General features: G+C 50.3%; 1 protein-coding gene across 3 annotated transcripts in view; it reads left to right on the plus strand.

The window, feature by feature from the left end:
* Window positions 1-12,259, plus strand: part of LOC128700552 (lactadherin) — a 408,199-nt gene that overhangs the window by 129,613 nt on the left and 266,327 nt on the right. The window lies entirely within an intron of this gene.

Below are 12,259 nucleotides of genomic sequence, written 5' to 3' on the forward strand. Positions count from 1 at the left end.
GTGCAGTGGTAGTTTATTGTGCAGTGGTACTTTCAACAGTGGTAGTTTATTCTGCAGTGGTAGTTTAATGTGCAGAGGTAGTTTGTTGCGCAGTGGTAATTTGTACAGTGGTAGTTTATTCTGCAGTGGTAGTTTAATGTGCAGAGGTAGTTTGTTGTGCAGTGGTAATTTGTACAGTGGTAGTTTATTGTGCAGTGGTAGTTTGCTGTGCAGTGGTAGTTTGTTTTGCAGTGGTAGTTTGTTGTGCAGTGGTAGATTATTGCGCAGTGGCAGTTTATTGTGCAGTGGTAGTTTGTACAGTAGTAGTTTATTGTGCAGTGGTAGTTCGTACAGAGGTAGTTCATTGTGCAGTGGTAGTTTGTTGTACAGTAGTAGTTTGTGCAGTGGTAGTTTGTGCAGTGGTAGTTTATTGTGCAGTAGTAGTTTATTGTGCAGTGATAGTTTGTGCAGTGGTAGTTTGTGCAGTGGTAGTTTATTGTGCAGTAGTAGTTTATTGTGCAGTGATAGTTTGTGCAGTGGTAGTATGTTATACAGTGGTAGTTTATTGTGTAGTGGTAGTTTGGGCAGTGGTAGTTTATTGTGCAGTGGTAGTTTGTGCAGTGGTAGTTTATTGTGCAGTGGGAGTTTGTGCAGTGGTAGTTTATTGTGCAGTGATAGTTTGTTGTGCAGTGGTAGTTTATTGTGCAGTGGTAGTTTGTACAGTGGTAGTTTATTGTGCAGTAGTAGTTTGTTGTGCAGTGGTAGTTTGTTGTGCAGTGGTAGTTTGTTGTGCAGTGGTAGTTTATTGTGCAGTGGTAGTTTGTACAGTGGTAGTTTATTGTGCAGTGATAGTTTGTTGTGCAGAGGTAGTTTACTGTGCGGTGGTAGTTTGTGCAGTGGTAGTTTATTGTGCAGTGGTAGTTTATTGTGCAGGGGTAGTTTATTGTGTACTGGTAGTTTGTGCAGTGGTAGTTTATTGTACATAGATAGTTTGTGCAGTGTTAGTTTATTGTGCAGTGGTAGTTTGTGTAGTGGCAGTTTATTGTGCGGTGGTCGTTTGCGCAGTGGTAGTTTGTGCAATGGTAGTTTATTGTGCAATGGTAGTTTGTTGTGCAGTAGTAATCTGTTGTGCAGTGGTAGTTTGTTGTACAGTGGTAGCTTGTACAGTGGTAGTTTATTGTGCAGTGGTAGTTTGTTGTGCAGTGGTAGTTTGTTGTGCAGTGGTAGTTTGTTGTATAGTGGTAGTTTATTGTGCAGTGGTAGATTGTTGTGCAGTAGTAGTTTGTTGTACAGTGGTAGTTTGTTGGTAGTGGTAGTTTGTTGTGCAGTGGTAGTTTGTGCAGTGGTAGTTTGTACAGTGGTAGTTCATTATGCAGTGGTAGTTTGTACAGTAGTAGTTTATTGTGCAGTGGTAGTTCGTGCAGTGGTAGTTTATTATGCAGTGGTAGTTTGTGCAGTGGTAGTTTATTGTGCATTGGTAGTTTGTTCAGTGGTAGTTTATTGGGCAGTGGTAGTTTGTGCAGCAGTAGCTTATTGTGCAGTGGTAGTTTATTAGCAATGGTAGTTTGTGAAGTGGTAGTTTACAGTGCAGTGGTAGTTTGTGCAGTGATAGTTTGTGCAGAAGTAGTTTATTGTGTAGCAGTAGTTTGTGCTGTGGTAGTTTATTGTGCAGTGGTAATTTGTGCAGTGGTAGTTTGTGCAGTGGTAGTTTGTACTGTGGTAGTTTATTATGCAGTGGTAGTTTGTACAGTAGTAGTTTATTGTGTAGTGGTAGTTCGTGCAGTGGTAGTTTATTATGCAGTGGTAGTTTATTATGCAGTGGTAGTTTGTGAAGTGGTAGTTTATTGTGCAGTGGTAGTTTATTGTGCAGTGGTAGTTTGTTAACTGGTAGTTTATTGGGCTGTGGTAGTTTTTGCAGCAGTAGCTTATTGTGCAGTGGTAGTTTATTAACAATGGTAGTTTGTGCAGTGGTAGTTTATTGTGCAGTGGTAGTTTTTTAGTACTTTAGTTTGTGCAGTAGTAGTTTATTGTGCAGTGGTAGTTTGTGCAGTGATAGTTTGTGCAGAAGTAGTTTATTATGCAGTGGTAGTTTGTGCTGTGGTAGTTTATTGTGCAGTGGTAGTTTGTGCAGTGGTAGTTTGTGCAGTGGTAGTTTGTGCAATGGTAGTTTGTACAGTGGTAGTTTATTATGCAGTGGTAGTTTGTGCAGTAGTAGTTTATTGTGCAGTGGTAGTTAGTGCAGTGGTAGTTTATTGTGCAGTGGTAGTTTGTGCTGTGGTAGTTTATTGTGAAGTGGTAGTTTGTGCAGCGGTAGTTTATTGTGCAGTGGTAGTTTGTGCAGCAGCAATTCATTGTGCAGTGGTAGTTTGTGCAGTGGTAGTTTATTGTGCAGTGATAGTTTATTGTGCAGTGGTGGTTTGTACAGTGGTAGTTTGTACAATGGTAGTTTATCGTGCAGTGGTAGTTTGTACAGTAGTAGTTTATTGTGCAGTGGAAGTTTATGCTGTGGTAGTTTATTGTGCAGTGGTAGTTTGTGCAGTGGTAGTTTATTGTGCAGTGGTAGTTTGTGCAGGAGTTGTTTATTGTGCAGTGGTAGTTTGTGCAGCAGTTGTTTATTGTGCAGTGGTAGTTTGTGCAGCAGTTGTTTATTGTGCAGTGGTAGTTTGTGCAGCAGTTGTTTATTGTGCAGTGGTAGTTTGTGCAGCAGTTGTTTATTGTGCAGTGGTAGTTTGTGCAGCAGTTGTTTATTGTGCAGTGGTAGTTTGTGCAGCAGTTGTTTATTGTGCAGTGGTAGTTTGTGCAGCAGATGTTTATTGTGCAGTTGTAGTTTGTACAGTGGTAGTTTATTGTGCAGTGGTAGTTTATTGTGCAGTGGTAGTTTGTGCAGCAGTTGTTTATTGTGCAGTTGTAGTTTGTACAGTGGTAGTTTATTGTGCAGTGGTAGTTTGTGCAGTGGTAATTTATTTGCAGTTGTAGTTTCTGCAGTGGTAGTTTATTGTGCAGTGGTAGTTTGTACAGTGGTAGTTTATTGTGCAGTGGTAGTTTGTACAGTAGTAGTTTATTGTGCAGTGGTAGTTTGTACAGTAGTAGTTTATTGTGCAGTGGTAGTTTGTACAGTAGTAGTTTATTGTGCAGTGGTAGTTTGTGCAGTGGTAGTTTATTGTGCTGTGGAAGTTAATGCTGTGGTAGTTTATTGTACAGTAGTAGCTTGTGCAGTGGTAGCTTATTGTGCAGTGGCAGTTTATTGTGCAGTGGTAGTTTGTGCATCCACAGGTCATCTTATGAACCATTTAGAATAAACAGCTATTAGTCTGTGTGTCTTTTTACGTAAATTGTGGACCACAGTGTTTTTTGCTAACCGCTTCCTGGAAATGAGCCACCGGCAGTTTTTGTATGTAACACCAAATGGTTATACCTGGCTTTGCCTCGCTTGTACTGGACACCTTCAATGCACTTTTGAATACATTTTTTTTCTAATATTCATTAATGATGACGAAAATGTTCTTGACAGGTACTACTATCTGCATGGACGGTCTTACATGGAGACAATAGAAAATAGTCCTGACTAGATAGCCTCAATGCTGACTCTCACTGATAAAGACAAACAGATGAGTTCCTCAAAATATTGCCCAGGTTATATAGCCACGTGAAGGCATTCTTTCACACACACACACACACACACACACACACACACACACACACACACACACACACACACACACACACACACACACACACAGGTTAGTTCCAGAGCTAAGGGGAATGTCCTATGAAGAAAGATTAAGGGAAATCGGCCTGACGACACTGGAGGACAGGAGGGTCAGGGGAGACATGATAACGACATGTAAAATACTGCGTGGAATAGACAAGGTGGACAAGGACAGGATGTTCCAGGGAGGGGACACAGAAACAAGAGGCCACAATTGGAAGTTGAAGACACAAATGAGTCAGAGAGATAGTAGGAAGTATTTCTTCAGTCATAGAGTTGTAAGGCAGTGGAATAGCCTAGAAAATGACGTAGTGGAGGCAGGAACCATACACAGTTTTAAGACGAGGTTTGATAAAGCTCATGGAGCGGGGAGAGAGAGGGCCTAGTAGCAACCGGTGAAGAGGCGGGGCCAGGAGCTAGGACTCGACCCCTGCAACCACAAATAGGTGAGTACAAATAGGTGAGTACACACATACACGCTAGTCCACACAAGCGACAGTAACTGAAGAAACATCCGAGGTATTCAGAATATTTTCAAGGCTAGGAGCACCAGACACAAACAGTACACTTGACAACTAACCAATAAACTTTACTGACAACACCACCATGCTGAGAGCCCTGGTTGTATGGTTGACCACCACCATGCCTGGATCTCTGGTTGTATGGTTGACCACCACCATGCCTGCATCCCTGATTGTATGGTTGACCACCACCATGCCTGCATCCCTGGTTGTATGGTTGACCACCACCATGCCTGCATCCCTGGTTGTATGGTTGACCACCACCATGCCTGCATCCCAGGTTGTATGGTTGACCACCACCATGCCTGGATCTCTGGTTGTATGGTTGACCATCACCATGCCTGGATCTCTGGTTGTATGGTTGACCATCACCATGCCTGCATCCCTGGTTGTATGGTTGACCACCACCATGCCTGCATCCCTGGTTGTACGGTTGACCACCACCATGCCTGCATCCCTGGTTGTATGGTTGACCACCACCATGCCTGAATCCCTGGTTGTATGGTTGACCACCACCATGCCTGCATCCCTGGTTGTATGGTTGACCACCACCATGCCTGCATCCCTGGTTGTATGGTTGACCACCACCATGCCTGGATCTCTGGTTGTATGGTTGACCATCACCATGCCTGCATCCCTGGTTGTATGGTTGACCACCACCATGCCTGGATCTCTGGTTGTATGGTTGACCACCACCATGCCTACATCCCTGGTTGTATGGTTGACCACCACCATGCATGCATCCCTGGTTGTATGGTTGACCACCACCATGCCTAGATCTCTGGTTGTATGGTTGACCACCACCATACCTGGATTCCTGGTTGTATGGTTGACCACCTCCATGCCTGGATCCCTGGTTGTATGGTTGACCACCACCATGCCTGGATTTCTGGTTGTATGGTTGACCACCACCATGCCTGCATCCCTGGTTGTATGGTTGACCACCACCATGTCCGGATCCCTGGTTGTATGGTTGGCCACCACCATGCCTGGATCCCTGGTTGTATGGTTGACCACCAACATGCATGGATCCCTGGTTGTATGGTTGACCACAACTATGTCTGGATCCCTGGTTTTATGGTTGACCACCACCATGCCTGGATCCCTGGTTGTATGGTTGACCACCGCAATGCCTGGATCCCTGGTTGAATGGTTGACCACGACCATGCCTGGATCCCTGGTTGTATGGTTGACCACCACCATGCCAGGGTCCCTGGTTGTATGGTTGACCACCACCATGCCTGGATCTCTGGTTGTATGGTTGACCACCACCATGCCTGGATCCCTGGTTGTATGGTTGACCACCACCATGCCTGGATCCCTGGTTGTATGGTTGACCACCACCGTGCTGGGATCCCTGGTTGTATGGTTGACCACCACCATGCCTGGATCCCTGGTTGTATGGTTGACCACCACCATGCCTGGATCCCTGGTTGTATGGTTGACCACCACCATGCCTGCGTCCTTGGTTGTATGGTTGACCACCACCATGCCTGCATCCCTGGTTGTATGGTTGACCACCACCATGCCTGGATCCCTGGTTGTATGGTTGACCACCACCATGCCTGGATCCCTGGTTGTATGGTTGACCACCACCATGCCTGGATCCCTGGTTGTATGGTTGACCACCACCATGCCTGCATCCCTGGTTGTATGGTTGACCACCACCATGCCTGGATCTCTGGTTGTATGGTTGACCACCACCATGCCTGCATCCCTGGTTGTATGGTTGACCACCACCATGCATGCATCCCTGGTTGTATGGTTGACCACCACCATGCCTAGATCTCTGGTTGTATGGTTGACCACCACCATACCTGGATTCCTGGTTGTATGGTTGACCACCTCCATGCCTGGATCCCTGGTTGTATGGTTGACCACCACCATGCCTGGATTTCTGGTTGTATGGTTGACCACCACCATGCCTGCATCCCTGGTTGTATGGTTGACCACCAAAATGTCTGGATCCCTGGTTGTATGGTTGGCCACCACCATGCCTGGATCCCTGGTTGTATGGTTGACCACCAACATGCCTGGATCCCTGGTTGTATGGTTGACCACAACTATGTCTGGATCCCTGGTTTTATGGTTGACCACCACCATGCCTGGATCCCTGGTTGTATGGTTGACCACCGCAATGCCTGGATCCCTGGTTGCATGGTTGACCACGACCATGCCTGGATCCCTGGTTGTATGGTTGACCACCACCATGCCAGGGTCCCTGGTTGTATGGTTGACCACCACCATGCCTGGATCTCTGGTTGTATGGTTGACCACCACCATGCCTGGATCCCTGGTTGTATGGTTGACCACCACCATGCCTGGATCCCTGGTTGTATGGTTGACCACCACCGTGCTGGGATCCCTGGTTGTATGGTTGACCACCACCATGCCTGGATCCCTGGTTGTGTGGTTGACCACCACCATGCCTGGATCCCTGGTTGTATGGTTGACCACCACCATGCCTGCGTCCTTGGTTGTATGGTTGACCACCACCATGCCTGGATCCCTGGTTGTATGGTTGACCACCACCATGCCTGGATCCCTGGTTGTATGGTTGACCACCACCATGCCTGGATCCCTGGTTGTATGGTTGACCACCACCATGCCTGGATCCCTGGTTGTATGGTTGACCACCACCATGCCTGGATCCCTGGTTGTATGGTTGACCACCACCATGCCTGGATCCCTGGTTGTATGGTTGACCACCACCATGCCTGCATCCCTGGTTGTATGGTTGACCACCACCATGCCTGGGTCCCTGGTTGTATGGTTGACCACCACCATGCCTGCATCCCTGGTTGTATGGTTGACCACCACCATGCCTGCATCCCTGGTTGTATGGTTGACCACCACCATGCCTGGATCCCTGGTTGTATGGTTGACCACCACCATGCCTGGGTCCCTGGTTGTATGGTTGACCACCACCATGCCTGCATCCCTGGTTGTATGGTTGACCACCACCATGACTGCATCCCTGGTTGTATGGTTGACCACCACCATGCCTGCATCCCTGGTTGTATGGTTGACCACCACCATGCCTGGATCTCTGGTTGTATGGTTGACCATCACCATGCCTGCATCCCTGGTTGTATGGTTGACCACCACCATGCCTGGATCTCTGGTTGTATGGTTGACCACCACCATGCCTACATCCCTGGTTGTATGGTTGACCACCACCATGCATGCATCCCTGGTTGTATGGTTGACCACCACCATGCCTAGATCTCTGGTTGTATGGTTGACCACCACCATACCTGGATTCCTGGTTGTATGGTTGACCACCTCCATGCCTGGATCCCTGGTTGTATGGTTGACCACCACCATGCCTGGATTTCTGGTTGTATGGTTGACCACCACCATGCCTGCATCCCTGGTTGTATGGTTGACCACCACCATGTCTGGATCCCTGGTTGTATGGTTGGCCACCACCATGCCTGGATCCCTGGTTGTATGGTTGACCACCAACATGCATGGATGCCTGGTTGTATGGTTGACCACAACTATGTCTGGATCCCTGGTTTTATGGTTGACCACCACCATGCCTGGATCCCTGGTTGTATGGTTGACCACCGCAATGCCTGGATCCCTGGTTGCATGGTTGACCACCACCATGCCTGGATCCCTGGTTGTATGGTTGACCACCACCATGCCTGGATCTCTGGTTGTATGGTTGACCACCACCATGCCTGGATCCCTGGTTGTATGGTTGACCACCACCATGCCTGGATCCCTGGTTGTATGGTTGACCACCACCGTGCTGGGATCCCTGGTTGTATGGTTGACCACCACCATGCCTGGATCCCTGGTTGTATGGTTGACCACCACCATGCCTGGATCCCTGGTTGTATGGTTGACCACCACCATGCCTGCGTCCTTGGTTGTATGGTTGACCACCACCATGCCTGCATCCCTGGTTGTATGGTTGACCACCACCATGCCTGGATCCCTGGTTGTATGGTTGACCACCACCATGCCTGGATCCCTGGTTGTATGGTTGACCACCACCATGCCTGGATCCCTGGTTGTATGGTTGACCACCACCATGCCTGCATCCCTGGTTGTATGGTTGACCACCACCATGCCTGGATCTCTGGTTGTATGGTTGACCACCACCATGCCTGCATCCCTGGTTGTATGGTTGACCACCACCATGCATGCATCCCTGGTTGTATGGTTGACCACCACCATGCCTAGATCTCTGGTTGTATGGTTGACCACCACCATACCTGGATTCCTGGTTGTATGGTTGACCACCTCCATGCCTGGATCCCTGGTTGTATGGTTGACCACCACCATGCCTGGATTTCTGGTTGTATGGTTGACCACCACCATGCCTGCATCCCTGGTTGTATGGTTGACCACCACCATGTCTGGATCCCTGGTTGTATGGTTGGCCACCACCATGCCTGGATCCCTGGTTGTATGGTTGACCACCAACATGCCTGGATCCCTGGTTGTATGGTTGACCACAACTATGTCTGGATCCCTGGTTTTATGGTTGACCACCACCATGCCTGGATCCCTGGTTGTATGGTTGACCACCGCAATGCCTGGATCCCTGGTTGCATGGTTGACCACGACCATGCCTGGATCCCTGGTTGTATGGTTGACCACCACCATGCCAGGGTCCCTGGTTGTATGGTTGACCACCACCATGCCTGGATCTCTGGTTGTATGGTTGACCACCACCATGCCTGGATCCCTGGTTGTATGGTTGACCACCACCATGCCTGGATCCCTGGTTGTATGGTTGACCACCACCGTGCTGGGATCCCTGGTTGTATGGTTGACCACCACCATGCCTGGATCCCTGGTTGTATGGTTGACCACCACCATGCCTGGATCCCTGGTTGTATGGTTGACCACCACCATGCCTGCGTCCTTGGTTGTATGGTTGACCACCACCATGCCTGGATCCCTGGTTGTATGGTTGACCACCACCATGCCTGGATCCCTGGTTGTATGGTTGACCACCACCATGCCTGGATCCCTGGTTGTATGGTTGACGACCACCATGCCTGGATCCCTGGTTGTATGGTTGACCACCACCATGCCTGGATCCCTGGTTGTATGGTTGACCACCACCATGCCTGGATCCCTGGTTGTATGGTTGACCACCACCATGCCTGCATCCCTGGTTGTATGGTTGACCACCACCATGCCTGGGTCCCTGGTTGTATGGTTGACCACCACCATGCCTGCATCCCTGGTTGTATGGTTGACCACCACCATGCCTGCATCCCTGGTTGTATGGTTGACCACCACCATGCCTGGATCCCTGGTTGTATGGTTGACCACCACCATGCCTGGGTCCCTGGTTGTATGGTTGACCACCACCATGCCTGCATCCCTGGTTGTACGGTTTACCACCACCATGCCTGCATCCCTGGTTGTATGGTTGACCACCACCATGCCTGCATCCCTGGTTGTATGGTTGACCACCACCATGCCTGCCTCCCTGGTTGTATGGTTGACCACCACCATGCCTGCATCCCTGGTTGTATGGTTGACCACCACCATGCCTGCCTCCCTGGTTGTATGGTTGACCACCACCATGCCTGCATCCCTGGTTGTATGGTTGACCACCATCATGCCTGCCTCCCTGGTTGTATGGTTGACCACCACCATGCCTGGATCCCTGGTTGTATGGTTGACCACCACCATGCCTGCCTCCCTGGTTGTATGGTTGACCACCATCATGCCTGCCTCCCTGGTTGTATGGTTGACCACCACCATGCCTGGGTCTCTGGTTGTATGGTTGACCACCACCATGCCTGCCTCCCTGGTTGTATGGTTGACCACCACCATGCTGGGAGCCCTGGTTGTGGTTGACCACCACCATGCCTGGATCCCTGGTTGTATGGTTGACCACCACCATGCCTGGGTCTCTGGTTGTATGGTTGACCACCACCATGCTGGGAGCCCTGGTTGTATGGTTGACCACCACCATGCCTGGGTCTCTGGTTGTATGGTTGACCACCACCATGCTGGGAGCCCTGGTTGTATGGTTGACCACCACCATGCCTGGGTCTCTGGTTGTATGGTTGACCACCACCATGCTGGGAGCCCTGGTTGTATGGTTGACCACCACCATGCCTGGGTCTCTGGTTGTATGGTTGACCACCACCATGCTGGGAGCCCTGGTTGTATGGTAGACCACCACCATGCCTGGATCCCTGGTTGTATGGTTGACCACCACCATGCCTGGATCCCTGGTTGTATGGTTGACCACCACCATGCCTGGGTCTCTGGTTGTATGGTTGACCACCACCATGCTGGGAGCCCTGGTTGTATGGTTGACCACCACCATGCCTGGGTCTCTGGTTGCATGGTTGACCACCACCATGCCTGGGTCTCTGGTTGCATGGTTGACCACCACCATGCCTGGGTCTCTGGTTGCATGGTTGACCACCACCATGCCTGGGTCTCTGGTTTTATGGTTGACCACCACCATGCCTGGGTCTCTGGTTGTATGGTTTAACACCACCATGCCTTGGTCCCTGGTTGTATGGTTTACCACCACCATGCCTGGGTCTCTGGTTGTATGGTTGACCACCACCATGCCTGGGTCTCTGGTTGTATGGTTTACCACCACCATGCCTTGGTCCCTGGTTGTATGGTTTACCACCACCATGCCTGGGTCTCTGGTTGCATGGTTGATCACCACTATGCCTGGAGCCCTGGTTGTATGGTTGACCACCACCATGCCTGGGTCTCTGGTTGTATGGTTTACCACCACCATGCGTGGGTCTCTGGTTGCATGGTTGACCACCACTATGCCTGGAGCCCTGGTTGTATGGTTGACCACCACCATGCGTGGGTCTCTGGTTGTATGGTTGACCACCACCATGCGTGGGTCTCTGGTTGTATGGTTGACCACCACCATGCCTGGGTCTCTGGTTGTATGGTTGACCACCACCATGCGTGGGTCTCTGGTTGCATGGTTGACCACCACCATGCCTGGGTCTCTGGTTGCATGGTTGACCACCACCATGCCTGGGTCTCTGGTTGTATGGTTGACCACCACCATGCCTGGGTCTCTGGTTGTATGGTTGACCACCACCATGCCTGGGTCTCTGGTTGCATGGTTGACCACCACCATGCCTGGGTCTCTGGTTGCATGGTTGACCACCACCATGCCTGGGTCTCTGGTTGTATGGTTGACCACCACCATGCCTGGGTCTCTGGTTGTATGGTTGACCACCACCATGCGTGGGTCTCTGGTTGCATGGTTGACCACCACCATGCCTGGGTCTCTGGTTGCATGGTTGACCACCACCATGCCTGGGTCTCTGGTTGTATGGTTGACCACCACCATGCCTGGGTCTCTGGTTGTATGGTTGACCACCACCATGCCTGGGTCTCTGGTTGCATGGTTGACTACCACCATGCCTCGGTCTCTGGTTGCATGTTTGACCACCACCATGCCTGGGTCTCTGGTTGTATGGTTGACCACCACCATGCCTGGGTCTCTGGTTGTATGGTTGACCACCACCATGCCTGGAGCCCTGGTTGTATGGTTGACCACCACCATGCCTGGGTCTCTGGTTGCATGGTTGACCACCACCATGCCTGGGTCTCTGGTTGCATGGTTGACCACCACCATGCCTGGGTCTCTGGTTGCATGGTTGACCACCACCATGCCTGGGTCTCTGGTTGTATGGTTGACCACCACCATGCCTGGGTCTCTGGTTGTATGGTTGACCACCACCATGCCTGGGTCCCTGGTTGTATGGTTGACCACCACCATGCCTGGGTCTCTGGTTGTATGGTTGACCACCACCATGCCTGGACCCCTGGTTGTATGGTTGACGACCACCATGCCTGGATCCCTGGTTGTATGGTTGACCACCACCATGCCTGGATCCCTGGTTGTATGGTTGACCACCACCATGCCTGGATCCCTGGTTGTATGGTTGACCACCACCATGCCTGCATCCCTGGTTGTATGGTTGACCACCACCATGCCTGGGTCCCTGGTTGTATGGTTGACCACCACCATGCCTGCATCCCTGGTTGTATGGTTGACCACCACCATGCCTGCATC

Source organism: Cherax quadricarinatus, chromosome 65 (genome assembly GCF_038502225.1).
Source record: "Cherax quadricarinatus isolate ZL_2023a chromosome 65, ASM3850222v1, whole genome shotgun sequence".
NCBI classification, from domain to species: Eukaryota; Metazoa; Arthropoda; class Malacostraca; order Decapoda; family Parastacidae; genus Cherax; species Cherax quadricarinatus.